Here is a 14,791-nt window from a genome sequence, read left to right on the forward strand (position 1 = left end):
AGTGGTTTCTGCAGGGGATTCTGAGTGGAAAATTGTATTTATTAATTGTATGTAAGTTTCATAATGTTTTGATGTCTTGATTTAGCAATCTGTAGAACTCACACTGAAAAATTGAAATGTAAGAAATGCTTAATTTGGGAGAAAGTGAAGAGACTTTGCTGAACAGACTATATTTACTTATTTAAACATTCATATCACTCAGATTGGGGTCTTAAAATATAAATTACATGGCTGAATTAACCTGCTGTTGACTCAGTGTCAGCACTCATGTTAGAGAAGAGTAGCTTTTCTCTGGCTGTAGCTAAGTGTCTCTGAAAACAAAAGTCCTCCACTTCAGAAGAATTCTCCCTTCCTCCCTCTCAATTATCCATCTTGGCATAAAAGCTCATGTTCTTGACCTGTCCTGCACTGCAGCTGGTGTCTGTTCCTGACTAACCCCAGACTAACCCTCTTCTCACTTTTGGCCACATTTGTGACCCGCTCTGGAGGTGTAAATGCTACAGCAGTCACGGCTGGACACCTGCTCGTGCAGCTATCCCAGCTCGTGCCTTCCTGGGACTTCAGTCCCGGCTGCCGACAGCAGCAGCAGCTGCAGCGTGCCCGAGAGAGTGGCTGGGTGTCTGCACAAAACACTTGCTAAAGGAGGGGACTGCAGGGAACAGGCCTTGCTGTTTCAGTAGCCTTTGTGAATAAGTGTCTGGCTCTGGTAGCAGGCAAAGGTGAAAACCAGACATGTTTCGCAAGCAGCACGATGTTACTTTTAGGAGAGATTTTGTAAATCATCTTTCAGCTGCAGCTGATGTTTAACCTTTGTCTCAGTTCTTCTGTTCTTGAAGGCCATTCAACAGGTAAACAAACTATTTTGTAAATAATTGGATTTTTGTTTGTCTGTAGTACCTACCTAGGTACCTGTAGTACCTACCTAGGTACCTAGTTTGTCTGTGCTGCCTGAGGATCTGAAGATGATAAAACTTGAACAGTCCTCAAGTTGTCCATCCTTTGTCATGAAGTAGTCTTGAAATTAGACTGGGAATGGGGCTTGACTCCACACTTGTAATTAATATCTTCCAATTAACTGTAATAATTTAATTTTTATTTTTTATGTTTATTTTTTTTACATCATTAGTTGCTGTCAGATATTTCTCAGAGGACCAGAGGACAAACATGCTGCTTTTGTATCTGGGGAGAGTACAGTGATTAGGCTACTTGGTAAAAACCAATAGTGCTAACTTTCTGTCATAACTTTCTCAAAAAGTCTGTTTCACCTCTACTACTGCAGTTCACAGCAGAAAATTAGTGATGATTTATTAGATCATCAATTTCATTCATGATCTAATAAATGCCAAATAAGTTTATGGGAAAATTCCCACCGACTTTCAAAAGGTTTGATCAGATTCCTATAATTATTTTCTTTGCAATAGAGGACTGTCAAAAAGCAGGACTGTAAACAACCTGCTTTTCCACCTTTCCTTTTTCAATAGTGGTACCATTACTGCATGCCCCTATTCTAGCATGCTGGAGAATACTTTACTATGGACATGTTAATGTGTGGATGTACATTCCAAACGAATTAAGGAATTCAGCAAAATGAAATAAAGATTGACAATGCAAACAGAAGATTCTTAAAATAAAGGTATCCATAGTGTCCATTGTTCAGATTATGTGCCTGGCAATACCCAGCTCTGACTTCCAGTCCCAAGGTTAAATGTCAAAAAAGTGTGTGAATAATATCTGCAAATAGAAACTTAAGCTGGGAAAGTCAGTCAAATGAGAACTGATAGGCTCCATTGCGGGAAAAAAGATGCTTCACCAGGGTCTTTGGTGAAAGCTGAAAAGAGTTATGCTGTGTTTTTAAGTCAAACATAATCCATTTACAACAAATGAAAGTTTCATTCAAGATACATCCAAAACTACCATTGCTGGTATTTTTTTTCCCACTGCAATATGGGACCAAACCTAGGAAAAGACATCCGGTAGAGTCAAAAGGAAGGCACAATTTATCCTCTTCTGCCTTGGCTATTGCTACATCAGACTCAGAGGTTCTTCACTTCTGTATAATGTGTCATACTGTGTCCTACTTTCAGCTCACCCACTGACACAGTACAAGTGCAGACTCTGCTGCTTGTCCCTGAGGGTGTTCCAAAGGATACCAGCTGATTTACTCTCGAGGCCAAGATCTGTGGTCCTCTACCCAGCTGGCCTTACTGTGATCGTGTGCCCAAAGTGGTGGCTTCAGAAAAGTCCTGTGAAAGACTGGATAATTTTCCATCTAGTTCAACAGATTTGCTAAAGCCGACAATTTGGTCTCAGCCTCAAACATAGTATTAGTAATATCTAACACTCAATAATGTCAATTACAACCAAAATCTCTTTGGAAGGGGGATCCACAGTCAGCATTTGCCCATGTTAAATTGACCATGGGCACATACACAAAACCCTATCTGTTTTTCTGAAGGAAGAAGATTAGGTAAGTCCTTCATCCTTGCTTTAGATCACTCTGCAACTTATTCCTGTTCATGCCCAGAAGTAAGAAACTCAAGAAATCTGTCTTCATTTTTCTTTTTTGCCATTGCTGTGCAACCTATCAGACAGCTAAATTAATTCACAGCTCTTATCCTAGCCTATACTGATCTAGAAATAAACTGTGCCTTTTAGTATATTTATTTACTCCCTGAGTGGAACTTAGCCTTAACTGCACTTGAGTGAAACCTTTCATAGACCTAACCACCATGCTGCTGTTGTCAGCCCACATCCTAATTCTGACACAGTTTAAAGCTATCTCATAAATCTATGCTTTTAGCCTCAACCCCGATTCTGAACCCAAAATATAGTTCAGAGTCTCCTGTCATTACTCATCATTTGCTGCCAGGACCCTGAGCACACTAACAGTCAGTCCTTAAAGGCTCTGACCAGCCAGCCCTGGGGCCGTTTGCCCAGCCCGTCACCCTGGCCCAGGATCCCCATTTCAGTCCAAGGGGGCTGTCAGGCCCTACACAATGAATTCACAGAAATTCCAGGCTCCAGCTCAGCAAAGGTCATGCCAGTGTCTGTCCATGGACTCTGTTGATTGATACCCCAAGCCACAAAGGACTTTCCAGCATGATTTCAATCCTGCCCAGCAACCATGGTGCTATGTCTGACCCTTACTACCCCCATCAGATAAGGTCAGAACCCTGACCAGCAAACTGGCTTCCCACGTTATCCTTGCTCCTGCCTCACTGCCATGAGTTGGTCTGATCTGCACCCTGGGCTGAAGCTGGCTGTCACTGCCTGGCAAAGCCCTTGCTCTCACAGTTCTATGAATTCCCTTGACTCCTGGTTCTGCAACCCTTGGGACAGCTCTTATCAGAGCTTCTACCAGTCCAATAAAATTTACCATGATATTTAATTCACTTCATGCTCATTTAATTCCCTCACCTCTGCCCCAGACACTACTGTGTCTCAACAAACCATATCCATTTGTAAAGTCACCCTTGGTAATGTGCTTTGTTGTCCCTATGGGTCTCACTGTCATTCATCAACACAACCATCTTCTCACTGCTTACTCTCTGAGAATTGTACACTAACTTTGATTCTAGTAATAATTATAATACAGCCTCAAACCAACAGAGCTTCTTTGTCCATAGCAGCAGCAGCATTCACTTAACCTCAAATGCCTTTCAGAGACCTGTAATAAACCAGGTCTGGTTACTTTAGGCTCAAACTCCAGTCCTAGATCTGATTGTGTTCCGCTTTTAAGTGCTTGTGTGAATTGAAAGGTAAAATTCTAGGCACACAATTTTTGAAATATAAATGTTTAGCATGCAAAGGAAAGCAGATGGGAAGGAAATCATGAGTGTGTTCAGATTAAAACCATAGGAGCATCAGATGCTCTACCAGTTGCTGGAATGTTGACCTTAATAGAGCTATGACAACTCTCACAAGCTGAGCTTGCACCACAGGGCAGGGAGAGTCATAATGGCTTTGAACTGTATGTTTTCCACTTCTCCCTAATGCAGGCTACAGTTATGTCAGATGTACATAAATTGCTCAGAATGAAGAATTAGAATGAAAAAGAATATTGCATTGGGGAGGAAAAAAAGGATGACAAGAACTACAAGCATGTATTTGCTCCGATAGACTAAAATAAAAGCTAATATTTAGTACAAATGTATTATAATTTTTGCCTAATTCCCCAGTCACAGACCATCTAGAAAAACATTTTCCAACATTTCACAGAGAGACACTACTTTAAAACTTTCACCAAAAACCAACATATTTTGATAATAACAGATGGTTATGAAGTGAATATGGAGCTGTATGTCACTCCTGGGGCTTTATGGCCATTCAGAAGTCACTTGAATTATATGCTCATGGTTAATAACATCAGCAGAGCCACTCCAGTTAATTACAGCATTATAGTTACTCCATGGTTCTCCATTATACTTTAAGTTGCTGTAAGAAAGGGCAACCATATAATGCCTCCAAAGACATTGTACTGCCCTTGTTAAAAAGACTGAAAAAGCTTCATAGCTGCAGAAAAAATGTAAACCCCAGTATGGAACAAGAGATGCTCTTTAATGTCTCTGGCACAGAGCAGCTGAATTGACAGTAATTCCAGCCTGGCCAGATAGCAAACATTGTGTTTCTTCTCATCGTGGGCTAATAAAACGGAATGTTGCCTCTTGCCTAGAGATGGGAGGGAGGAAATGGGAGGTGTAATGAGTATGCAGAAAGGATTCTCAGGAAGCTTCGAGCTGTCTCCAGTTTAATTTCACTTTTGTTCCTGATTTCATCTCATTCTCTACATTTTTGCCCCTTTTCATTTCATTTTAAAGGAAAGGAAACACATAAACAAAGCCAAATACACAAGAATGCTTTGTTTATGAAATAATTCAGACAAAGGAAAATAAAGCTATTTCACCAAGAAAATCTTAAGGATTTTTTAAGAGATGTTTTTGCCATCAAGGATGTAGATTATTGACATAGATTTTTCATTAAAACTAAAAGGGCAAGCTCTTCAACGTGGGCTTCAATTCAGATTAAATAAACCCCATGACTAAAAATGGAATTGATAGCCCCCAAAAAGCCTGTTCTTGACAGACTTTTCCAGTCCTATTGGCTCAATACACCCTGTAGACAATGGACCAGGAGGAATTTTCCTGTTGTATCCCTTGCCCACGTCTAGATCCTTTCTTTAGGCTCCAGACTCAGGAGATGGAGAATGACAGAACCACATTATCTGTGGGTCAGGGACAAAGGGAGGGGGGGTGTGTCTGTGGATTAATCTAGGAAATACTATTGAAACATGTATCAGTGGGATTTCTTTTAAGCAATATTATGAAGTCTGTGCTCTACCCCAGCATGAGCCAAGCTTCCCCTGTGTGCAGTGTCTCTGTGATGAGGAGCCTGCTCTCACCTGCTTTGCCACACTCACAGGGTGGCAAAAGCTGCACTCTCACTCTTGGCTCTCCCTCCACATGCCAAGCTGTGTGCTTGAAGTGTTTTAGTTATTTCGGAACAAAGTCTGGGAAATAATGCCATCTTTCCATATAGTAGCACTGGCCTTTTTGCAGCTTGAACATTGTACTTGGCTAGGATATGGAATCATTGCTCAGTATACAGCATAAATATTTCAGCAGCCTTGACTGATCACAGGAAAGTTCTACCTAGACGTGCTAGTAAAGGCAAGTCTTACTTTCAGCACCTTACCAAACCACAGGAGGTATATGTCTGATCCTTTGAAAAAGATAACCTCTGAAAAATGTAAATAATTCACAAATTCTAAAATGTCTCCTTCATCTAAATAATATTTTAGAGCGTAGCTGTATTTAAAATTGCAAATTAGTGTTATAGATGTCTTCTAATTTATTAAAATGTATACATTGATAAAACTGATGATGAAAAACTTTGGATCATAAAATCTAGCATATGTTGAAGCTGGCATCTTAATTCTAGCTCTAGTACCAGCTGTGGAATCTATGCCTTTGAAGCACTCACAGCTGGGGTTGAAGCTCCTCTCTGTAGACAAAGAAATACACTGTCTTAAAAGACTAGCTTTAAATTTGCTGTAGCTTAGCTGGAACTTGACTTGAAGAGTTGTTTCTCAATGCAGAGAGACATCTCTGTATCTACTTTAGAGGCAGGTGATGCCACATCTTCAGTCTCAGATGCAGTTAAAACCCACTCCCACAGCAAAAGTAAGCCACCAGCTTTAAAACACAGGTTGAAATTCAGTTTATAGCTATGTAACACTTAGACACAAGACCCTGGCTTAAATCTGAGCTCCTTTCCCATGCAAAATGTCATTTAATCAATTGCAATATTTCTAATGTACCTATAGCCCTCCTATTTGAATTTGTATGCCTGCAGCTCAGCAGGATTTTTTTCCAGAACAAGCAGAAAATAAGATCTCTGGGTTCAAGCTCCTTGGTTTAGCACAGCAGGGCATTCTCTGCTGAGCTGCCCCTACCTGTGAGCACTTCAAAGGAGCAGCCGCAGCAGGGGCTGCAGCTGACACCAGAAGGGGTGGTTTGATCTCACATGGGAGATTTCACCAGTCTTCAGGCTCTAGGGCAACTTGTTCATTTAAAAAAATGTATTTTAAAGTGCTATACTGCATGGCTGTTATTAGACCTTGAAGAGAGTAATCGCAGCTGTGTGTTCCTTCCCTCTGGTCAGCTTTGTGAGAAAATGAAGTGAAAAAACAGAGAGGAGGATGAGTGCACTGTTCCAGAAACTCTGTGTTAACCCCATTTCTGTACTGCACTGCAAGAGCAAGAGTATGTGGAAGGGTGAACCACAAAGGTTGTTTGTGCGCTTTGATGTTGTTTTATGATGTACAAAGAGAGTTTTGTTTGAGATATTATTTTCATTCATGGTCTTAGTTAAAAATATCAGGAATAATGGGTTATGTCTACTTTTTGTACCAGAGGACTGACTGTAGCAAGGTTTTGAAAGGTTTTGGTAATATCTTTTTATTTTTCTTATGATAGGAGAGAAAACATGTGCATCACTTATTTTGTGTTATTTTACTGACTGTAACTCTGATATGATAAATGCTAAGTGGCTTTGTACATATGGGATTTTCCCACCAAAGTTATACTGGGCAGGTTCACAGCCATGTGTTTTTCTGCCATCTGAAGGAGCTACAGTAGTTCATTCAGTGATTAATACATTTCTGTATTTACAGAATGTGTGTCATGGTGTAAATGAACACATGACCATTCTCTTGGATTTTGTTAAGCATCCAAAATTATAGACCCACACTGGGTGGGTCCTGCCACTGATCAGTAATGGAATCATGGAATATCCTATGTTGGAAGGATCCACAAGGACCACAGTTTAAAAAACAAGGGTAAGCTAGGATAGAGAGCTGTCTAGCTACGTATTTTGCATCTATAAAATCTATAACAAAATATATATAAACCTGTCAGTACCTCAGAAATGGTACCTGTCAGTATCTACGAAAGTCTAACTCCGTTAAAAATGAAGTGTATTTTTTGTGGTAGCTCAAAAATGAGTATTAATGAAGCCTCATTTAGCTAAACACTGAGCAGTCCCTTTCCCCGTCTGAAGAAGAAAAATATCTGCAAGTGCAGCATAGGTATAATTTTTCAGGCAGAATTACCTGATACTGGGTATTGTACACAAACTTTTTTTTCTTAAATTTTTTTTGTTTGTTTGTTTGTTTTTTTTTTTTCTGTAAAGAGCTGACCAGCTGACCAGAGCTGATCAGGCTGATCAGCTGGTAACCCTGTTACCTGCCAGAACACAAATTTGTACTAGGTTTTATGTTAGTGCTCCTACACACACAAAAATTCAACTTCACGCATAAAACCTGCCTCCATATCTTTAATTTAGTTACTAGAGGGACTTCAGTCAAGGTGAATCTTCTAGAGCTAGTTTTGAACTGGGAGCCTTTTGTGCTCAGGGAGGTAAATCCTCCAAGATTGCTTTCATCAAGCAGTGAGCTGCTGTTGGTATGTTGCTCTCCATAGTGTGCTGTCTAGTTTAAGCTGAATTAGCTGTTTCTTTACAAGTCATGGTTGCTGTAGGATGTTTCTGCAGTGACATTTTCTTGGTGTCAGGTGTGCTCAAAAATAACCATAAGAGAAAATGAAGCAGAGGTTGAGTTTTTTACAGAAAATAAGACTTTTCCACAGATCCTTACAATTCCCGTTAGGGTGGTAGGCAGAAGCTGCAGGTCCCCTTCACTGTGTGGAAATGTTGTGAGGTGATTCTGACGGATCCAAGTCAGAATGAAAGAGTGCCAGACCTTAAAAGATTTCAGTAACCCCACCCTCTCCCCAAATTATGACTTCTTGCTGCTGCCAAAAATAACAACTTCTGAAGTATAGCTTCTGTTGTAACCTTTGTGACATGCAAAACCTGAGGGTTTTGCAAACCTTTAAGCAGGAAATTACATGGCCTCCTTTATGTTCCCTGTGAATTTGATTTCTTCCCTGAAGCCAGCAGATTCAAAAAGTCAAATGTGGTTGTGCCCCTGGAACAAAACTACAAATTAGCAAAATTCAATACTTGAAGCAAAATTACTGTTCCCCAAACTGCACGATCCCTACACCAATCACAGGGTGCATTGCTCTATCAAGCCTCACTCTGGGAATGTCAGGGACATTAAAGTAAGTACAGGATGTGATAACATCCCTTTTAACATGATGTTAGAAGAATGGAAAAAGAATGAGAAAAAAGAGCTACAGTGTAATACAATGTGCATATACATATATGATTCTATAGAAAACTGAATATCCAAGCCTGAAGGATTGTGATCAGTGGCACAAATTCCAGCTGGAGGCCAGTTGCTAATGGTGTACCCCAGGGGTTGTTACTGGGGCCAGTACTGTTTAATATCTTCATTTCTGACCCATGTGACAGAGTGCAGCCTCAGCAAGCTCTCTGGAGACAGAAAACTGGGAAGAGTTGTTGATACAGCAGCCAGTATCATTGTATTGTATTGTCATTCAGAGCGACCTCGACAGGATGGAGAAATGGCCAGAGAGGAAACTCACAAAGCTCAAGAAAGGAAATGCAAACTTCTGTGTATGGGAAGAGCCAACTCCATTCACCAATCCATGCTGAGGCTGGAAAGCAGCTTGGCAGAGAAGGACCCAGGGGTCCTGGTGGGCACCAAGTTGAGCATGAGGCAGTAAAGAAGGCAAGATGCATCCTCAGTGTCGCCAGCAAGGCTGGGGATGGTCACTCTGCACCAGTGCAGCCCCACCCTGAGTATGGACTTTGGGACTAACCAGTAAAAGATGGACTTGCTGGAGTGGGTCCAGTAAAGGACCATGACAATGGTCAAAGGACCAGAGTATCTTTCATGCAAAGACAGCCTGAGAGAGTTGGTACTGTTCCCTCTGGGAAAGAGAAGGCCTGGGGGATCTTTTCAGTGTTCATAAATACCTGACAGGAAGGAGTAAAGAGGAAGCCAAGCTTTTCTCTGTAGTGTGCAGCGGCAGAACAAGAGGCAATGGACACAGACTAAAATAGAGGAAATTCTCTTTAAGTGCAAGGAAAAAAAGTCCTTGCTCTGAGGGTGGTCAAACACTGGTGCAGTTTTCTCATAGTCTCTATCCATGAGGATATTCAGAACTCAACTGGACACAACCCTGGACAAGCTGTTCTAGCTGATCCTGCTTGAGCAAGGAGGCTGGATGAGGTAGCCTTCAGAGGTACTTTCCAATCTCAGCCACGCTATGATTTGTTCACTTACATATTACATCAAATTAAAGCTTCCCAACTGTCAAAAATACATTTTTGTGTTAGTAATCAGAGGATCTGTTAGGAATTAAGGAATTAAGTTGTGTTTAAAGGAAGGCTTTGTGGGGTGGGCTCCCATCATTTGTGAGCACTGAAGGAAATATGGAAAAACCCATGGAGAAGAGGCAATGTGGAAAGACAGTCAAAGGGTAAAGCATGAGAAATATAAAGGAGAAAGAAGGTAAAGCTTTAAAGTCTGAGACACAAGGATCTAAAACAAAAGACTGATTTAGGTAGTTATTTCCCTTTGTCAATTATAGTAATTGCCCTCAATTACCTGAGACATGTTTTGAAATAAAACACACCTTCCCGGCAGCATATGAATTGCTCTGTTCCTTATAACTGAATTGGTTTGCAGCAAAGGGAATATATTTCAGTGCTGAATATTTCCTTTCTGTGTGTGCTGTTGAATCCTGATGCAACACATACACTCCCAGGCAGCTGGGATGAGTCAGTGTGCCTTAGATGTCTGCTACAGAGGAGAAGAGGGTGGGGATGGCTAAGTGCAGCAAATGGACAGTAATTTTGCGATGCTACCCAGAAGCAAACTACCCTGAAATGAAGATAAAGGGATTGCATCCATGGTACAATGTTGCAGCAGCAGTGTAAGTGGTGAAAGTGAGGTAACCTGAGCAGAAGTTCAGGAACTTGTTATGGGTAAAAGACCAGATGCCTCATAGTAGAAGAAAGATGGGTCACCTTGTTAGACAATTAGGTTTTCTTTGGGGAAAATATCTCAACAGAAAACACAGAAGTCACTTTCAGCCTTTGCCTCTCATTTCTGTCTTAATATTTTTGCAAGAAGCAGACATAAATTTGGAGAAGAATGCAAGAGAAAAAATAAAAACACATGAAGAAAGTGAAAAGTTATTGAGTCCATCTCCCAGATGAGTTGTTAATTTTGGATGCTTACACACGAGAAGTATTTTTAGGGATAAACTGACACAACAATAATTTTAAAGTCCACTTATTACCCATGGAAAAAATCCATTGGCTCCAAATTATTAAAAAGATATTCTTAAGCTATCCACTAATATATGACCCTGGAACTGCTTTGAAAAACTTTGTGTTCAAAGGCCCCAGTTGAAAAGAAACACAGGAGGCAGTGTTTCACAGTGAAGGACATCCAAGTCGGATTTGGAAAGCTTGCAGTCCTTGCTAGGACTGAGTGACTGACTCCGTGCTACTGAGTCTCTATATGAGCTTGGGTTTGGTCATGCATTCAATGTATTTTAACTGGCTTCAAAATCAAGCCTCACCTTTTTGCCCTACTAGAGGTTCCTACAAGCTGAGTCTAAAGTCCTACATGTGTTTTTCCCAGGTAGTGGAAGATCCTCATTTCCTCATTTCCAGGTAGTTGCATGTGTGAAATTTGTTTGTGATTTCACTTCCTCCCACGCATCCCCTCAATGCATGACTTGGATGGAGCTGGTGGCTCTTTAGCCTTCTTTAAAAACCGTGAAATGGCCTCCTGGAAAGACAGATGAGGTTTATATACTCAATCTTTAGAGGTTTATGCTCAGTTTATATTGCGGCAAGTGTAGTGGAATTAAAGTCACCCTTCAGAAATCATTCTGGAGGGGTGATTTGGGAACTAGGAGATAAAGTAGGACATGACAGTTTCAGAAAGGACAAAAGTAGAAGGCAGTAACAGATTAGAAGATGTGAAAAGGCTGTGACCGATGTCATGTAACCCTTAGCATGAGTGCAGCATAAAATTAACATAAATAATCATTAGTTGAATGCAATAACAACTTAGTATTGAGTGGCAAAGAGAGGCTGGCAAACATTCAGGCACAGTACTTACTTCTTGTTCATGATTCTTGAGTCAGGGAAATGCACATATCCAAAAGAGTCTGTGATGAAAAAATAAACACGCTATTTATTTAGAGACTTAAAAATCTAGATGTATTAATTTTCAGTACTCTTACATATTTTTTTTTTTTTTTTCAGAAGAATTTGTGCTTAACTAGAAAAGAACTTATCTTGAATTATCCTCTATTCTAAGGAGAAAATGCTTCAGTTTTGGCAGGTGTTAATCTGCAGGTGTTTGAAGATATGATGATGACTGTGATAATGATTCTAAAAGTGGCCTTAATGGTATCTCTATATGTACATGGACAAATTTTCATCTATTGCATAAATTGTTCTACCATTACTGTCTGTGCAGTGAGTAATGGCATTTGTACATACAGATCTGCATTTATTTTTGGAATTTGTGAAGTGAAATTTAAAGTTTAAAAACAAAGCTTAAACTTTATGTAGTATCTCTGAAAACCAAATCTAAACACTATGGGTCTGTAATACTCCTTGGTCACAAAAGAGGGAATCAAAATACTTGTCTACACAGAAACAAGCACACACACATACAGTTTTCAAAAGTTTGATTTTACCATTTTGTTGAAGGAATCTAGAATTCTAAAAGCTGTTTCAGAGTTGTCAGCTCTTGTATTGCCAAGACTTTTAAGCTGATGACTCAATCAATTTTCCAATTGTCTGCTTGTCTCTGCCTGATATTTCCTAATAGAAGCCTCAGTAGTCACATAATTTAGACATAAAAATGGAATTTATAACTTTTCCATTTACTCTGTCTCTATCACTGTCCGCTGCCATTACTTTCTCTCAGCTTAATAACTGCAGTGAGAATAAAAAATAGTCTTATTTTTTCTGCTCTCCTAATATGCAGCAACTTGTCAAATGGCAGGAACTTGCAACTGTATGTATATCAACTGTTTCTGAGCTTTCCATTATCCTCACCCTATTTTACATTTTCTTTTTAAATTGGTCATACATTTACAGACAAAAATTCTTAAGCTTTCTATTTACCCATGAGTGTGGACTCATGGGTAAATTCAGTTTATTTTAAAATGTTTTAACCCAGTTTTAGTTGTGGCTGAATCAGTGACAGTGAACCAAACTGTTTTGTTTTTCTACAGTTAATTTTCTCCTGCTGTTGTTCTGTATGGATTGTATTTATTCTGTGCTTTTGGTATTCTTGGTAGATTTCTAGAGCAGGTTGTTCTTTCTCTGAAATCACAATAATGGGTGTGTGATAGTGGAAATTGCCAATGATGGCATGTGAATTACAGTGTTGGTAAGCAGTGTTGGTAAAGCAGATGGATATCTGAGAAAAAGAATTCCTTAATTCCTTTTTAAAACTAAGAAAGGATTGAAATTTTGGAAGATGTGCAAGAAACAGCACTTTTCCCTAAACAGCTTCTTTTTAAAAAGTTCACCAAAGACTGCTGACTTCTGTTGCTACATACCACAAGAATAAAAGCTACTTTTCCTGCCTGAAATATTAACATTGTGCTTCAAACATCTGAAAAGTCCTTCATACTCTGAAAAAACCTACCTGAAAATTTGCTATCGAATGTGTGATCACTTTTGAAGCAGTTTGGCCAACATTTTCTTTGTGTCTTTGCACTTGTTGAATCTATTTTAAAGTATTCAAAGATGGCATGAGCCAAACTGTAGACTTCTAATAGCTCACAGTATTGCAAATGAGTGTGTTTTTATGAATTTAATAATTAAATAATTATTCAATAATCCCTTTTTGGGAAAATTTATAGGCATTTTGATGTAGACTAGATCTTAAGATACAAAGTCTAAGTTAGAGGGGGAAGAAAATAGAAAACTCACATGAAAAAAACCCTTATTTTTCTAAAGCTTGCTTGAGAGTATTAAAAGACTGAAGTTGTCATTAGGGGGGATAAAAAATGTAGGGAGAAAACTTCAAATACATTAGTAGATTCAACTGAGAACCCTATTTAGCTGAATCACAGAAATATCTCTTTATTTCTTATAACTTAATCAAGCTGGGAATCAGAGTGCAGAATTAACACTATACTGAGTTTCTCTGCACAGGTGTGATAAGTTACTTTTCTGGCAGCTTACACCTACTGAATTTGGGTGTCTGCCTTTACTATGGGTGTGGGGGCCTTTAGAAATAAAATCCTTGGAATAAATACGACTAGTAAAATTACCAACCATGCCTGTTATTGATTAAGAAAAGGTTTTGCAATCATTTAGACTAGCAAGCTTGGCCCAGTTGTAAATGTAGACGTTCCGTGGATGAAAGGAGAAGTGACAATAAATCATAATTGTGAGTCTGCTTTTCATCAGCAACACAAAGTCTTTTGCAGACAAGAAAAATGCTGGGACTTCATGATGAGCTTTGCACTGCTGTTCTCCCCCTGCCCATCAAACGCAGGGACACAAGGACATGCAGCACATTGTGCAGGAGTCAAGGAGATTGGCTGTTTCTTTTGGCTAAAACCCTGCGGTACAGAGGCCCCTTGCCAAGCAAACTGAAGCAGGGCACATGCCAGTCATGCCCCTGTCCTTAAAGGACCATCTTAGTCAAAATAACAACAACAAAAAAAAATATCCAGTCTCCCATAAGAAGGGGTGCTTCTATGCAACTTAAAAAGAAGCAAGAAAAATAAAAGGCCCCAAGCCACCAAGAGTTTGTAAAAAGCGTAACTGACAGTAATGAGAAAATGAGAATTAGCTTTTATGTGCTGTCTTAAAAATTGACTAGTCAACATATGAAGAACAGTTAAAAATTCAGCCAAGTACTATTTGCCAAGCAAAATAAAAAATAATCAAAACCTTTCAATTATACTTACTTAAATGAAATTTCAAAATGAAAGTCAGGCAAAAGTGAAGATGTGTAGCTTTGCTTTTGGTTTAGCTCTGTTGCACAAAAGGCAGCAGATTTCCTGGGGCTTTTACTTTCAGAAGAAGGATGTGCAGTGCAAACAAATTTCAGGGCCCTGCAGGAAATTTCATGAGTTGTTTGTCCAAACATCAGACTGGAGCAAATCAGAGGAACCTGCATTATCCTTGGGGTGACCCAGTATATTAAAATGCTGAGCATTTTAAAATGTTGCATTTCATAACTGAGAAGGTCTCTGTTCATTTGGATAGTTAGTGCAAGTTTGTTCTATTAATATAATTCGTGCTAGACAGTACACCCTTGTTAGTGCTTCAAGGTTTTTTGCCACTGTTATTTGACTAAGAAGAAAAT

The sequence above is a fragment of the Pyrgilauda ruficollis genome, unplaced genomic scaffold, assembly GCF_017590135.1.
Source record: "Pyrgilauda ruficollis isolate IOZ18807 unplaced genomic scaffold, ASM1759013v1 scaffold1, whole genome shotgun sequence".
Classification (NCBI taxonomy): domain Eukaryota; kingdom Metazoa; phylum Chordata; class Aves; order Passeriformes; family Passeridae; genus Pyrgilauda; species Pyrgilauda ruficollis.